The sequence below is a fragment of the Hypomesus nipponensis genome, chromosome 19, assembly GCF_054491055.1.
Source record: "Hypomesus nipponensis isolate SF chromosome 19, ASM5449105v1, whole genome shotgun sequence".
In the NCBI taxonomy this organism is placed as follows: Eukaryota; Metazoa; Chordata; class Actinopteri; order Osmeriformes; family Osmeridae; genus Hypomesus; species Hypomesus nipponensis.
In genome coordinates this window covers 15,550,001-15,564,006 of record NC_140379.1, presented here as the reverse complement: position 1 = coordinate 15,564,006, position 14,006 = coordinate 15,550,001, and the positions used below count along the sequence as shown (strand labels likewise).

General features: G+C 53.2%; 1 protein-coding gene and 1 long non-coding RNA gene across 2 annotated transcripts in view; both read right to left on the bottom strand.

Annotated features, from left to right (window-relative positions):
- The window catches only part of plekha7b (pleckstrin homology domain containing, family A member 7b), a 72,511-nt gene that overhangs the window by 46,113 nt on the left and 12,392 nt on the right, over nucleotides 1-14,006 (bottom strand). The window lies entirely within an intron of this gene.
- On the bottom strand, nucleotides 108-1,089 carry LOC146247207 (uncharacterized). The gene is made up of 2 exons (XR_014732229.1): nucleotides 1,002-1,089; nucleotides 108-841 (listed from the first exon to the last, which is right to left on the bottom strand). It is a non-coding gene; the product is annotated as an uncharacterized LOC146247207 (long non-coding RNA).

Below are 14,006 nucleotides of genomic sequence, written 5' to 3'. Positions count from 1 at the left end.
GCAGCAGGCTGGGTTGGAATCCAGCCCGGGCCCTCTGCTCCATGTCTTCCCATAACCCTCTGCCCTGCCTTCCTTAAACCAATTCAATAAGGTATGAAACCACACGAGACAATACAAAAAACACTTTATGTATACATTTGAGGAACAACTTTAAGCTGCGTTCACTGCACAGCACATAATTAACAGCGTGAAATATAGATAAAAACACATACAATCCAGTCAACCATCCTCCCACCCCTCTCAGCCACCACCACCCTGGCACACACACACACACACACACAGATCAGCCGATCAATACTGCAGCTCAGAACACGCGCCAGGAGGTCAGAGGTGTGTGCACCCGCCCCCCCCCTTCCATTGCTCCACAGCTCTGATGAGGCTGCCAATAACCATCACACACCACCACCGCCTGCTACAACCAATCACAGGTCAATCACCAACAGCCTCAACCAATCACAAGTGAATATTCCATCAGCTGATGACCCTTTGTCGAAGCTTGAGCTAGTCAAGTGCATGTTCTGGTCTCTCATTCAGACACTCCAGACCCTGTTCTTCCTCCTGCTGACTGTGATAGACCCCCATTGGATGTGCACACAAAGCTCATCCAGTACCCCAGAATTAAATTCTCACGCTCCAGTGGGCCCCTCCATCTTGATGTCTTCTAGATTTGCAAGCCGTAATTGGAAGATCCGACATGACGCCGCTCTCCTATCCAGCCAGCCAATCGGAGGGCGCTGTGGTCAGGGCTTCATTTGCTGCTGTAACGAGGTGACTCCCGGGTCTTGGCGGAGACGGACGCACGCGTCCTGTCTCCATGGCGACACAAACGACACCATTAGATCTGTGGATAGGTATGAGTAGAAGAATGAATATGGATCGCCCTCGGCTGAAATTGGATATTCTCTTCTGCGCTACAATGAGATTCCAGATTCCCAATGTGATGTCTAATCTTACTCATGCGTGGCTCCTGCCCAGGCCTTCATTTATTTCTTTCCACTAACCTGTAGCTGCACCGATAATCTGTCACCCTGCAGAGCTCTACTGCGGCACACGGATCTGGGAGTCTCTGTTCCAGGCGATAGCGTGCCGGGCATGTTTGGAAGTCTCCCAAACCCTGCTCAGAGCATAGGGTTTAGGTCTGAAGGCTGTCTGCCTGGCATCTCGCTAATCCTGCCCCTGCCCCCCTCAGCCGTGGGCAGGGAGCGGGGGGGGGGGGGGGGGCGGGGCTGTTAGGCGTGCTGAGGGTAAGGAGGCAGGGCTGGCATGGTAGTAGGGCTGTTGGTGGTACCAGCTCTGGATGGGAAGAAGGCTGGGGAGGGAGGGAGGGGGGGGGGGGGGGGGGGAGTTGAGGCGGGCAGGTGAGCAGCAGCCCGAAAAGATGAAGCCATCCAGAGTTTGTGAGAATGTGAGCGTGCAGGATGAGAAGAGCAACACACAGAGACACGCTGTTCGACGAGGACATGCTCTGGCGGTCACACGGGCTCAGCTGAAGCACTCACGGGCCGTCAGGTAAGACAGGCAAACGCTCAGAGCAGCAGAGGACCACACGTCTGATATGCCCTGGGACGAAACACAGGAGTAGTCACGACCGATAGAGGAACAATCTTACATGCATAGGAAGGATGGAAGAAGGAAGGAAGGGGTGCAACCTGCAGAGGTGGAGTATGTGATAACAACAGCCTATCACTGAAAGGGAGGTGGGCACTGAGAGAGAGAGAGAGAGAGAGAGAGAGAGAGAGAGAGAGAGAGAGAGAGAGAGAAACAAAGACAGAAAGAGAAAGAGAGAGAGAGAGAGAGAGAGAGAGAGAAACAAAGACAGAAAGAGAAAGAGAGAAAGAGAGAGAGAGAGAGAGAGAGAGAGAGAGAGAGAGAGAGAGAGAGAGAGAGACAGAGAGACAGAGAGAGATGGAGAGAGAAACAAAGACAGAAAGAGAAAGAGAGACAGAGAGAAAGACAGAGAGAGAGAGAGAGATGGAGAGAGAAACAAAGACAGAAAGAGAAAGAGAGAGAGAAAGCAAGAAAGAGAACAAAACATACCGAAATACAGACCAAAGGGGAGTGAAAGGGACGAGAGAGAAAAATATGAAAGAGAGAATTGAGATATATTGATGAATGTTGCTTCTGGAGAACCTCTCCATAGCTACGGCCTATATAAATAGCTACTTTAGAGCTCCAACTCTGTATTGTCCACACTGTGTACTGTCCTTGTCAGACTACACACCAAAGAAGTCCTGAGTACTTACAAGGACACTTCCTGTATGATGAGTTCAATCCTCCCCGGGTCACATCCTGCTCCTAAACTCTGATTTTATCAGCTGCTCAACGATTCTCTTTCAAGATTAATAGAATGTGGTTCTATTCACAATGTCCTGGTGATGGGGGAAACCACATTTATCAAAGAAACCTTGTTACCATGGATTTAATTCAATAACCTAAGTTGGCTGGAAGGTCAGCTTCAGATTAATTGACAAGGGAAGACAGAGGACCTTGATGAATGCACTAAAACTTCCAATTAAACGTTCACAAAGATGACAGGTATTTTGAAAAGAATTGAAAGAAATAGGTACTCCTTTGCCAGAGAGTAATGAATTATTAGTTTTTGCTGTCTCTCGGACCTGTCAACAATTAAGCCAGGCCTAATCCCTTTTGACGATGAACTCGTCTTGTTAAAGCCTTGACTTGTGCTTAATAAGAACAAATAACTGTACACGCGGGAGGATTGAGGAGAGTTCAATTGTCTCCTTAAAGTGCCGTGCCTCGCGCTAAAATAATAAAGTCTGCCGCCTGCGAATGATCCATCATCCCTCTCCAGCGTGGAGGAGCTCACTGTGGAATGTGCTGCAGCCTGAGGGAACTGGCCATCCCATGAACACTCTGCACCCTCCACCTCACACGCCGACAGGCCTCTACAGGCTTCCATGTGAAGGCTACTGGTCATCTGTGGTACCATGGTAAAGAATTACTGTTCACACACGCGCGCGCACACGGAACGCATGAGCGCATGTAACACACACACACTTTTTTTTTTTCTTTTACAAGTGCTCAGCTGTTTTCTGCATATCTCATCAGATTAAATATGTTTTCACTTCTCAGACGAGTGCCAGAGCAGAGTCAGCCAAATGACAAGGAGAGAGAGGAGAGGAGAGGATAGGATAGGATAGGATAGGAGAGGAGAGGCGAGGAGAGGAGAGGCGAGGAGAGAGAGGAGAGGAGAGGAGAGGAGAGGATAGGAGAGGAGAGGATAGGAGAGGAGAGGAGAGGAGAGGAGAGGAGAGGAGAGGAGAGGAGAGGAGAGGAGAGGAGAGGAGAGGAGAGAGAGGAGAGAGAGGAGAGAGAGGAGAGAGAGGAGAGGAGAGAGAGGAGAGGAGAGAGAGGAGAGGAGAGAGAGGAGAGGAGAGAGAGGAGAGGAGAGAAGAGAAGAGGAGAGGAGAGGAGAGGAGAGGAGAGGAGAGGAGAGGAGAGAGAGGAGAGGAGAGAGAGGAGAGAGAGGAGAGAGAGGAGAGGAGAGAGAGGAGAGGAGAGAAGACGGGAGGAGGAGAGGGAGAGGGAGAGGGGAGGTGGAGAGGAGAGGAGGGGAGGCGAGGAAAGGAGAGGAGGAGAAAGGAGAGAAAAGGAAAGGAAAGGAAAGAAGAGGAGAGGAAAGGTAAGAGGAGATGGGAGGAGCTAACTACATTAATAATTGACATTCAAACAGAAAACACTGGCATAGGTGTCTCAACATAAGCCTTCTCCAGGTGATAAAATTGATATACAGCCGACTCCATGAATCGCTAATGGCAATGGCAGGAGGCTCCAGCGTCCTGCTACTAACTCAACCCACACTCTGATGGAAGGTCCAGGTGAGGAATACAGCTCATGGCTCAGGGCCTGCTGGAGGATTTACAGCCAGCTCCTGGGTCCTCCAATGTCCTCTTATCCTGAATCCCCCTGTCCTCCCTCTCCCCCTGTCCTCCCCCTGTCCTCCCTCTCCCCCTGTCCTCCCTCTCCCCCTGTCCTCCCCCTGTCCTCCCTCTCCCCCTGTCCTCCCTCTCCCCCTGTCCTCCCCCTGTCCTCCCTCTCCCCCTGTCCTCCCTCTCCCCCTGTCCTCCCCTTGTCCTCCCTCTCCCCCTGTTCTCCATCTCCCCATGTCCTCTCCCTGTCCTCCCTCTCCCCCCTGTTCTCCATCTCCCCATGTCCTCTCCCTGTCCTCCCTCTCCCCCTGTTCTCCATCTCCCCATGTCCTCCCCCTGTCCTCCCCATGTCCTCCCTCTCCCCCTGTCCTCCATCTCCCCATGTCCTCCCCCTGTCCTCCCTCTCCCCCTGTCCTCCATCTCCCCATGTCCTCCCCCTGTCCTCCCTCTCCCCCTGTCCTCCATCTCCCCATGTCCTCCCCCTGTCCTCCCCATGTCCTCCCTCTCCCCCTGTCCTCCCCCTGTCCTCCCTCTCCCCCTGTCCTCCCTCTCCCCCTGTCCTCCCCTTGTCCTCCCTCTCCCCCTGTTCTCCATCTCCCCATGTCCTCTCCCTGTCCTCCCTCTCCCCCCTGTTCTCCATCTCCCCATGTCCTCTCCCTGTCCTCCCTCTCCCCCCTGTTCTCCATCTCCCCATGTCCTCTCCCTGTCCTCCCTCTCCCCCTGTTCTCCATCTCCCCATGTCCTCTCCCTGTCCTCCCTCTCCCCCTGTTCTCCATCTCCCCATGTCCTCTCCCTGTCCTCCCTCTCCCCCCTGTTCTCCATCTCCCCATGTCCTCTCCCTGTCCTCCCTCTCCCCCCTGTTCTCCATCTCCCCATGTCCTCTCCCTGTCCTCCCTCTCCCCCTGTTCTCCATCTCCCCATGTCCTCTCCCTGTCCTCCCTCTCCCCCTGTTCTCCATCTCCCCATGTCCTCCCCCTGTCCTCCCCATGTCCTCCCTCTCCCCCTGTCCTCCCCCTGTCCTCCCTCTCCCCCTGTCCTCCATCTCCCCATGTCCTCCCCCTGTCCTCCCTCTCCCCCTGTTCTCCATCTCCCCATGTCCTCCCCCTGTCCTCCCCATGTCCTCCCTCTCCCCCTGTCCTCCCCCTGTCCTCCCTCTCCCCCTGTCCTCCATCTCCCCATGTCCTCCCCCTGTCCTCCCCCTGTCCTCCCTCTCCCCCCTGTTCTCCATCTCCCCATGTCCTCTCCCTGTCCTCCCTCCCCCCGCTGTCCTCGAGGGACTCTTAGCCACGCTGCGCAGCCTGGCAGAGTGCAGCAGAGTCACGGCTCAGGAGCAGCAGAGGGCTTCAACATTCCCAGCAGCTCAACGCTGCGGATGTCAGGCGGAGGTGACAGCCCTGCCCAGAGGAGGAACAGGAGGCGCCAGTGCACAGCAGCGGTGTGGTGCCCGTGAGAGCCCCTCGGCTGTGTGTCTGCCTGACAGGACGGCACAACTGGGAGTGATGTGGAAAAGACCTTCGCCACCATAAGACTGCGAGGTGTAGATCAAAGCCACCGAGTAATCAGCCAGGGTTCCACTCGGAGCTCTGAGACGGATGCAGTCTCTACGCAGAGACGAAGGCCGTCAGGTGATTGGAGGAACGCTCAGGAGAGCAGCTTACATCTATTAACCACAGCTTTGTTCTCCCACTAGGCAGTCAGATGCAATCTATAGCATGGAACTCACACACACACACACCTTCACAGACACATGTACACACAGACACGTCTACGCACAGCGTGTTTTGGCCTTGGTGGTGTTTAAATCCAGCTCCATCAATCTCATTATAAACAACAGTGTCGTGTTGAAAAGCATAATTGCGTCAAAATAAATGCCTTCTACCTGCAGGTGTTGAGCAGGAGTCCTATACAGGAGCAGTCATCAGTGTCCATGCTGGCAGGACGCAGGAAGAATGATCTTCCTCGCAGGCTTCGTCACCATCACATGAATAGTCCCTCTATAGCGTCACTCTGGCATTTGTCAGAGTGTCAATGCAGACATAATCTGCTGCACACACATCTGGCCACAGCAGCATAGGAGGAGGGACTGTGACACTGCTCAAACACACACACACACATACAAAACCTCTTACACACACACACACACACAAATGTGTACACAAATACCCATGCACACAAACACAAACACAGACACACAAAACTTGCATATGCTCACATCTAGAATAATCTGCTTGATCCTTATAATCCTCCAACATCAAAAATAAATCAAACATCAGACTAGTGAACACTAATCATTACAGCATCCAGCCAGCCAGCCAGCCATGATGACAGATATAGAACCCAACTCTGGACATCCTTGTAGTCCACCTCCCTGATTCGGGCATATTGAAAAACCAACTGTTAAATAGCTGCCAGAAAAACAGAAATTATCAGATGAAATGAACCCTGAATTATACTGATGTAATCTGGTGTCTATCGTATATCTTGTGGTGTAGGGTTGAATGCACTGGCGTTGGGTCCCGGTGTAGCTACAGTACAGTGACTGAGACAAAAGAAACTCGAATGTGGTCAACCTAAAGTAATCAGTCCTCTCTCCAGACCCATGGACAATCTAATTCCACTGGCCACAGAGGAGGGCTGCTGCACAAGGTCTCTCCCTCTCTCCCTCTCCCACTCCCTCTCCCTCTCCCTCTCTCCCTCTCTCCCTCTCTCCCTCTCTCCCTCTCCAATAAATCACAGCCCGAAAAGCGCTAGAAGAAGTGTGTCTAACTAGCGCCGTCGCTCCCCTCCCCAGAGGGGAGAGTGCACCGCGGGCACCACCATCAGCCACGGAGCAGGGGGAGTGGACACGTTGTCATCGCCATCGCACTCCATCTGCCAGAGACTGCAGAGCCATATACAGCCACACTAACAGCGCAGAGAGGCGTTTAGAGACGCCGGTAATGGAGTGAGGGAGATGTAAAGGCCGGAAGGTGTGTTGTTTAATGAGGACCTGGAGACAGCAGCGTGTAGTAGCGCTGGTGGAGTGGGCTGGGTTTTGGCAGCGCGTCCTGTTGTCTGATGTTGACAGTGGGCCGGGCAGTGCCGGGGGGGAGTCGGCGATGAAGGACAATGCTGTTCCTTTGGATCGCAGGCAGGCGGTGCACACACACATATACATATGTACACAAAGACACCGAAATCCTCACCGACCTCTTTGAGATTCACACCCAGTTTGTATACACACACGCACGCACAAACACTCGCACACATCCGAGTTTTTGGATGAACACACTTTTCACAAACACACACACACACCGTGAGCCACATCACTCATATCGGAAGGGGGCGTCAGCAGCCATCCAAGGTGTCACGGTGGTTTCCCAACATCATTTAGAAAACATGTCCTCCGTCCACTGGAATGGAACTGTCAAGGGCATAACCCAGCATGCTGTACAGTAGCTCCACGTCCAGCCTTAGCACAACAACAAAACGGTTTGAAACACCACAAAAGATCCCAGAACCCTCTTTCAGGAAGCAGGGTCCCTATTGTACGCCTCACAGAAAGGAGAATTAGGTTATCTGTATTGGAGCTAATCCTGCTTTTCCAGTAGCATTTCATGGCTGCCATCATGTCACCAGGCTGTCATCGTGGCCCCAGGAGGGAGAGGAGAGATAAAGAGGGATCTCGCCACAATCGGATTCAGCAACCCCCACCCCCCCCACCCCCTGCTGTGAAACATATCCAATCCCCTTATAGTACAACACACTATGCTGTTATCCTTCAGCACACACACACACACACACATATACTATACACACCCACGCAAACACACACACACACGAACACACATACCATGTACCATGGAGTAGGAAAGCTTTAGTATCCGTATCAGCCTGCAATCCATTTAGCTACAATGGTGTGAAATCTGCTGCGGGTGATTGAGGTCATAATTATAGTATGGCAATTAGAGTAATTGTTCATGTGCCTTGCTCTCGGCCTATAGACAAAGCTAACGGGATGGCGGCTAAGTTTACGTGAGCCATGAAGATAGTTTGTATAAGGTCCCATCCAAAATGACTCGCCACCCGAAATGAGTCTTCAGCCCCCCTTAAGCACATACCATGTTTACCGTCAAGTTCCATTACGCACGCTGTGAATTATGAAAGCCTTTATGACTCACGCTGGGGCTAAAACACACACACTGCGAGAGAAGCCTGATTAGGCTGGTAGAATTTCTGCTGCCGAGCATCTTGTCCCTGAAGAAGTTTTATGTGTGTGGGCCCAAGACCAAGGCAGCGCAGGCATAGAGAGGTCCCTGTAGTCTGCACTGCACTGGTGTGCTGTTTACCGCAGTAGAGTTCGTTTTTTACCTCCTTCCATCTCCTCTCTCTGTCTGTATGATATCCTCTCACATTCCCCCAGGGTAAAGAATGAAAACGTATACATATTATTTTTTTACGCCAGCGCATCGACATCAAGAGGAGCCGATTCCCCTCCTCTCCCTCCTCCTCCTCCTCCTCCTCCTCCCATCGCACTCACTCTCCCTCCCATACGTCCATCCCTCTCGTAGATACACCTCACTCTAAGTGACTCCCTCCATCTCTCCTCATTTCTTTCCTGTTTCCTCCACTCTCTCACCATCTTCCCCCTATCATCTCCCCCCGCACGCGCACACACACACCTCCTCCGTAGTGACTGAGTCAGCTCTTTGGGTTGTGTGTGTGATTAGCTAATCCACCGGGGGGGCAGCTTGGGGGCGGGAGGGATCTCTCCTCCCACACTTCTCATTATTCTGTCCCCAGGCAGACGGCACACATCCCGGCCACGCTGCGCTCCAGGAGAGCAGCGGCACTGAGCACGCTCCCCACCGGGGGAGCCGCACTGACACACACGGCTGACCAAACGCAGCACTCCATCACCGCAGAGCTCACACTGGGAACGGCACAGAGGGCTGGCCTGCAGGACCAAACACAGACACAAGCATGCACTCAGGAAGGACACTGACACTGTGCATGTATAGGACAGGGCATGTATCGAGACAGATTACTGTCACATTTGAAGGTAAAAGCAACCTCGGGTAATAGGGGGGAAATATCTCTGTGAGAACACTGTCACTGGTTCTGTGCAGTGTAAAAATGGTGTAGGATATTCGCCGCGTCGTCAGTGCGGGTTGTAGCATCTGTTTGCAGTTAGCATTTGTTTGCGGTAAGCAGCGTGAGACAGCCATCACAGCGCTCCATGGTCTCCTCTCAGTCTGTTCTCTTCTGCTTTGGGAGTTTCTGGGATCTTCCGCCGTGTTTTTACTGCGTCCGGCTACGCGCGTCTTAGAAATCACAGCTGTGGGGGTGACATTGCTGCGAAACACAAATACGTCCAATTAGCCGGAAAACATGTTCACCAAATCAAATTTGCTTTTCATGCCATATTGACTGTTGCTTGGAGCAAACAGAGTCGTAAAGTATGTTAAGGATTGGGAGCAGGGTATTCTCTCCAGTGTTCCAGAACCACGGTGGTATTTCATCCCTTTCTAATCCTGGCTGGGTGAGTGAGGGGTTAAGGAGTAGGTGAGGCTCTGCATGGCCGATAGTAAGTTATTGAATCCAGAGGCTATTTTCAGTCATTTCTCTCTTTCTTTCTTTTTCTCTTTCAATCGCTCTCTCTTTTTCAATCTCTCTTTGTACTTCTCTCTCTCTCTCTCTCTCTCTCTCTCTGTATTTGCAGGGTGTGGAGAATCCGGAGACGTAAGGAGCTTTAAAAGTCAGCCTTCAGAGGAAGGAGGCCACATCTGGCCCACATAGCCCAGCCCAGCTTCTAGACTTGAGCTGGCCAGGGGGCCAGGACATTGTCTGCTGCCAGGGAACCAACCCTTTCCTGCTCACTCTCCCCCAGAACAGGGACTGAACTCAATCCTGCTCTCTGAGTGGAGGTGAAAGTCCAGTCTCATACTACACAGAGAATCCAGCACATTCCAACCTGGACCTTCTGTCTCATATCGAGACTCAAATCTCTTTGGAACTCCCAGGAATCCTTATCAGATGTCTCCCTCTCCCTCTTTCTCTTCCTCCCTTTGTCAGTGTTCCCTCTACTGTACTGCTTTCTGTATTTTCCCTGCACCAGCTTAGTGTTTCTCATTTTTCTGAGTATACTGAGCCAGCGGTCAAAACAGCAGTTAACAAAGACATGACCTCCACACCACATAAGCATGCAGATGAACAGTTCTGGCACGCCTCCACGTGAGCCCTATGGTTACGTGCTGGACAAGCTCAATTGAACTTAGCTGGCCTGGGCTGGTGCAGGGCTAGCTTGGGCTGTACTGCCACAAGTACGAGACTCCACTATGTCAGAGACTAGCCATCCCAAACCAGGTCTAGACTGAGCTGGGCTGGGCTTCAGGAGTCTGTCTCCAGTATTGTGCCCTGGGTCCCTGTATGCTGTATGCTGTATGTGGCTGCCAGCAGGTCTTAATGGGTGCAGCCTTCTGTGGTTGGCAGCACAGCAGGGGGTGACAGGCACAGAGAGCAGACAGGAATGATAAGTAGATGAAATCACCTGAAAGCCGCGGCTGACACTGAGACCCCAGCGGAATGATAATAAGCTGAAAGTCATGTGGGTCCAGGAATGGGCTCGCCACGATTCAGCTGAACCGCGTTCTGTACGTCACAGACACGGAGCGTTCCGGAATGCATCTCAACAGCCTCAACGACTCACAAGCAGGCAGGTCGGAGGTGAAATATAGCTTCGAGAAAATGGACGAGCCACTGAGCGAACCCCGTTCAGAAGGGATGGAAACGGAATCGTCCATCACGGAATGAAGAGAGTGATCTCAGACAGATGTCTGTCCCGGGACACCCCACTGGGCCCTGAGAGCACCTGGGCTTCTGTGTTGGAGAAGAGGGATGGAGAGTTGGAGGAATGGAGAGATGGAGGGATGGAGGGATGAGTTCTGAACACATCAAAAGAGGTGTGTCACAGTTTGACCACAGTAACACAGAGAGGCGCTGCATAACACAAACATCTCAAGAACTATCTGCACGCGGTCTGACACAAACACACACACACACACACACACACACGTACAAGTACAAGACACGTACAAGTACAAGAGACACCATTGCAGGGGGTAAAACGAAAGATTTCATCCCAAACACCAGTCCACATTGATGGAATCAACCTAAAAGATACACAGCACACAGACACAGCTAAACACAGGGAAAGAATCTACCCATAAACCCGAGAGGTTTGCTGGGAGAGCTCGGTACTAACGCTGGGTAATAAACACCTCACAGCAAGCACACTAACTCTGCCTGCCAGGGTCTACAGCTGCTTTCCAGTCTGGAGAGAGAGGAGACTGCAGCAGCTAGCGCCACACCAGCCAAACAGGCTCAACACAAGCAGCCTGACTGAAGTCCTTGAGCAGCTCACTGATCCTGGAGAGGACCCTCCAGGAGGGGCTGGGCGTACAGACCTGAGCGTCCCAGGGTGGTGGGGCCGAGACCACGGTTGAGGGGGGTGGGAGGAAGAGGACGAGTATTTCCGCTGGCCCCACATGGTCGTCGGCAGGTCTGGCAGCGGGTCGGCGCTGGATTGGGCTCGGCTGCTCGGGTTCCGCCCTCGGTGGCGGTCGTTTCGAAAGCTGTTCCCGCGCTCCGTCTGGACGGGTCCATTCACAGAGAGACGATGGGGTAGGAGGTGTGTGTGTGGGGGGGGGGGGGCGGCGACACACGGCTCCACCCACACCTGACGCGGCCCCTCCCCGAAGACCTGCCCCGAGATAGGCGAGGGGGGGAGGGGGGGAGTGGCCTCACCGAGGAGGGGGTGAGGTGGTGCTTCCAGGAGGACCACGAAGAGTCTTCAGACCTGGATCCACGGCCGGGGATGCAGAGCAGCAGCCTGGGAATGCCTCGCCTGAGCTCTCCCCCCCCTTTCTCTCTCGCTCCCTCTCTCTCTATCTCTCTCTCTCTTTCCCCTCCTCTCCTGTGTGCATTCCTCAGCAGAGCGCTGGCTGTGACGTCAGGGCCCTTCCCTGGGCCGGACGCTTTCTCTGCTTCATCCCCGCTGCACTCACACAGGCGATGCTGTCACACACGCAGCATGCACACAGAAAGGAGAACGAGAGGGAGGGGGCGCAGAGAGAGAGAAAGAGAAAAAGACAGAAAGGGACACAGAGAAAGAGAGAGAGACAGAGAGAGAGAGACAGAGACAGAGACAGAGACAGAGACAGAGAGAGAGAGAGAGAGAGAGAGAGAGAGAGAGAGAGAGAGAGAGAGAGAGAGAGAGAGAGAGAGAGAGAGAGTCTGTGTACAGCGAGAAACGGTGGCCAGTGGTTGGCTCAGCTCCAGCAGCCTTAGAGACTGATTACTAGCCTGACTGCAAATGCCTCCTATCAGCTAATGAAGAGAGGGAGGGGGAAGTAGGGGGAAGGAGGACTCCTGCATGAGGAAGAAGAACTTCCAGAGGAGACCTTATCTCCTCAGCATCACCCCTCCCTCCCCACACACACACACACACACACAATATCTGCTCCACATAGTTGGCTGTGCCCTCATCCCCTGAGCCTCATCCTATCTGCCCTCCACAGCCATTCTCACAGTGCCCCACATCTTGTTAGCATACCCCACGAGCCACTAGACCTCTCATACTAAACGAGCAGCCTCTTTAGCATTGTACATTTTTCACCAGTGAGGCACAATCTAGTACCTAATCCGTACCAATTACATGTGCTGTATGTCCCGTTTAAACCTGCCGGTCGATGCTCCACTTCTGCTTATACAGAACACACCAAGACAAGAGGACACACACAAAAATGGAGATGATCATTTTGTATATAATGCTGTGTGATGTCAGATCTAAGCTATGGAAGCTTGTTCACTGGAGGTTATTCACTGGAACACATCCCCCAGTCCCCCAGCCATCCCCCAGCGTCCCTGCCTCCCAGTCCCCCAGTCATCCCACAATCGTCCCCCAGTCTCCCTGCCTCCCAGTCCCCCAGCCATCCCCCAGTCTCCCTGCCTCCCAGTCCCCCAGCCATCCCCCAGTCTCCCTGCCTCCCAGTCCCCCAGCCATCCCCCAGTCACCCCCCAGTCTCCCTGCCTCCCAGTCCCCCAGCCATCCCCCAGTCTCCCTGCCTCCCAGTCCCCCAGCCATCCCCCAGTCTCCCTGCCTCCCAGTCCCCCAGCCATCCCCAGTCTCCCTGCCTCCCAGTCACCCAGCCATCCCCCAGTCTCCCTGCCTCCCAGTCCCCCAGCCATCCCCCAGTCTCCCTGCCTCCCAGTCCCCCAGCCATCCCCAGTCTCCCTGCCTCCCAGTGCCCCAGTCCCACAGTCCCCATCCTGCACAGGCCAAGGTAGACTTTCTCTGAAATGTCAGGATTTGAAGGGTAACTCATCATGAGCACATCATTTATAAGAGAGAGAGAGAGAGAGAGAGAGAGCGCGAGAGAGCGAGAGAGAGAGAGCCAGCCAGAGACAGACATAGCAGGAGTCGGAGCCCACCCTCACCTCCTGCCGCCCTCCCTTCCCGTCTCCCTCCGCCGCTCATCTGCATAATCACCAAAACGCTTGATCTGGCTTCTCCCACCACCTACACACAACGCTTCCCACCTCCGCACGCCTTCACCCAGCGCCTGCTCACACTCACCTACCTCACGCCACACTCCATCAGCCACTTGTGGTTCGTAACGCTCAGAAGAGAACCTTTTAATGATAGTGTGACACTTTCAGGTGCCAGGCTGGAGTCATGAGACATCAACCCTGCACAATGGAGGTGTGACCAGCAGAACAGAGCTGGCTGCAATCAAAGAGAAGGCTTGAACCTTGATTCACAGCGCCAAGAGAGAGCTCAGTTCCCATGAGTTGCACTGAGTAAATTGTTTTTTTTTTAGCAAAGTTTAGACATCAACATGTGCATGGCACTGGTGTACACAGCCTCCCTGTATAGACCCAGGCCAGGTTATTCCAAACATGAAGATTGGTATCAATAACCTCATGGCCACAATCAGTAACATGACAGTTAATATATGAACACTATTGATCTGCTTTGAAAGGCCACTTAGTGCATTTGCCATCCATTTTCCCTGGGGAGAAAACAGGCTCAAACGCAATCACTCATATCATGCAGAGCATCTGGAAAAAGATTCA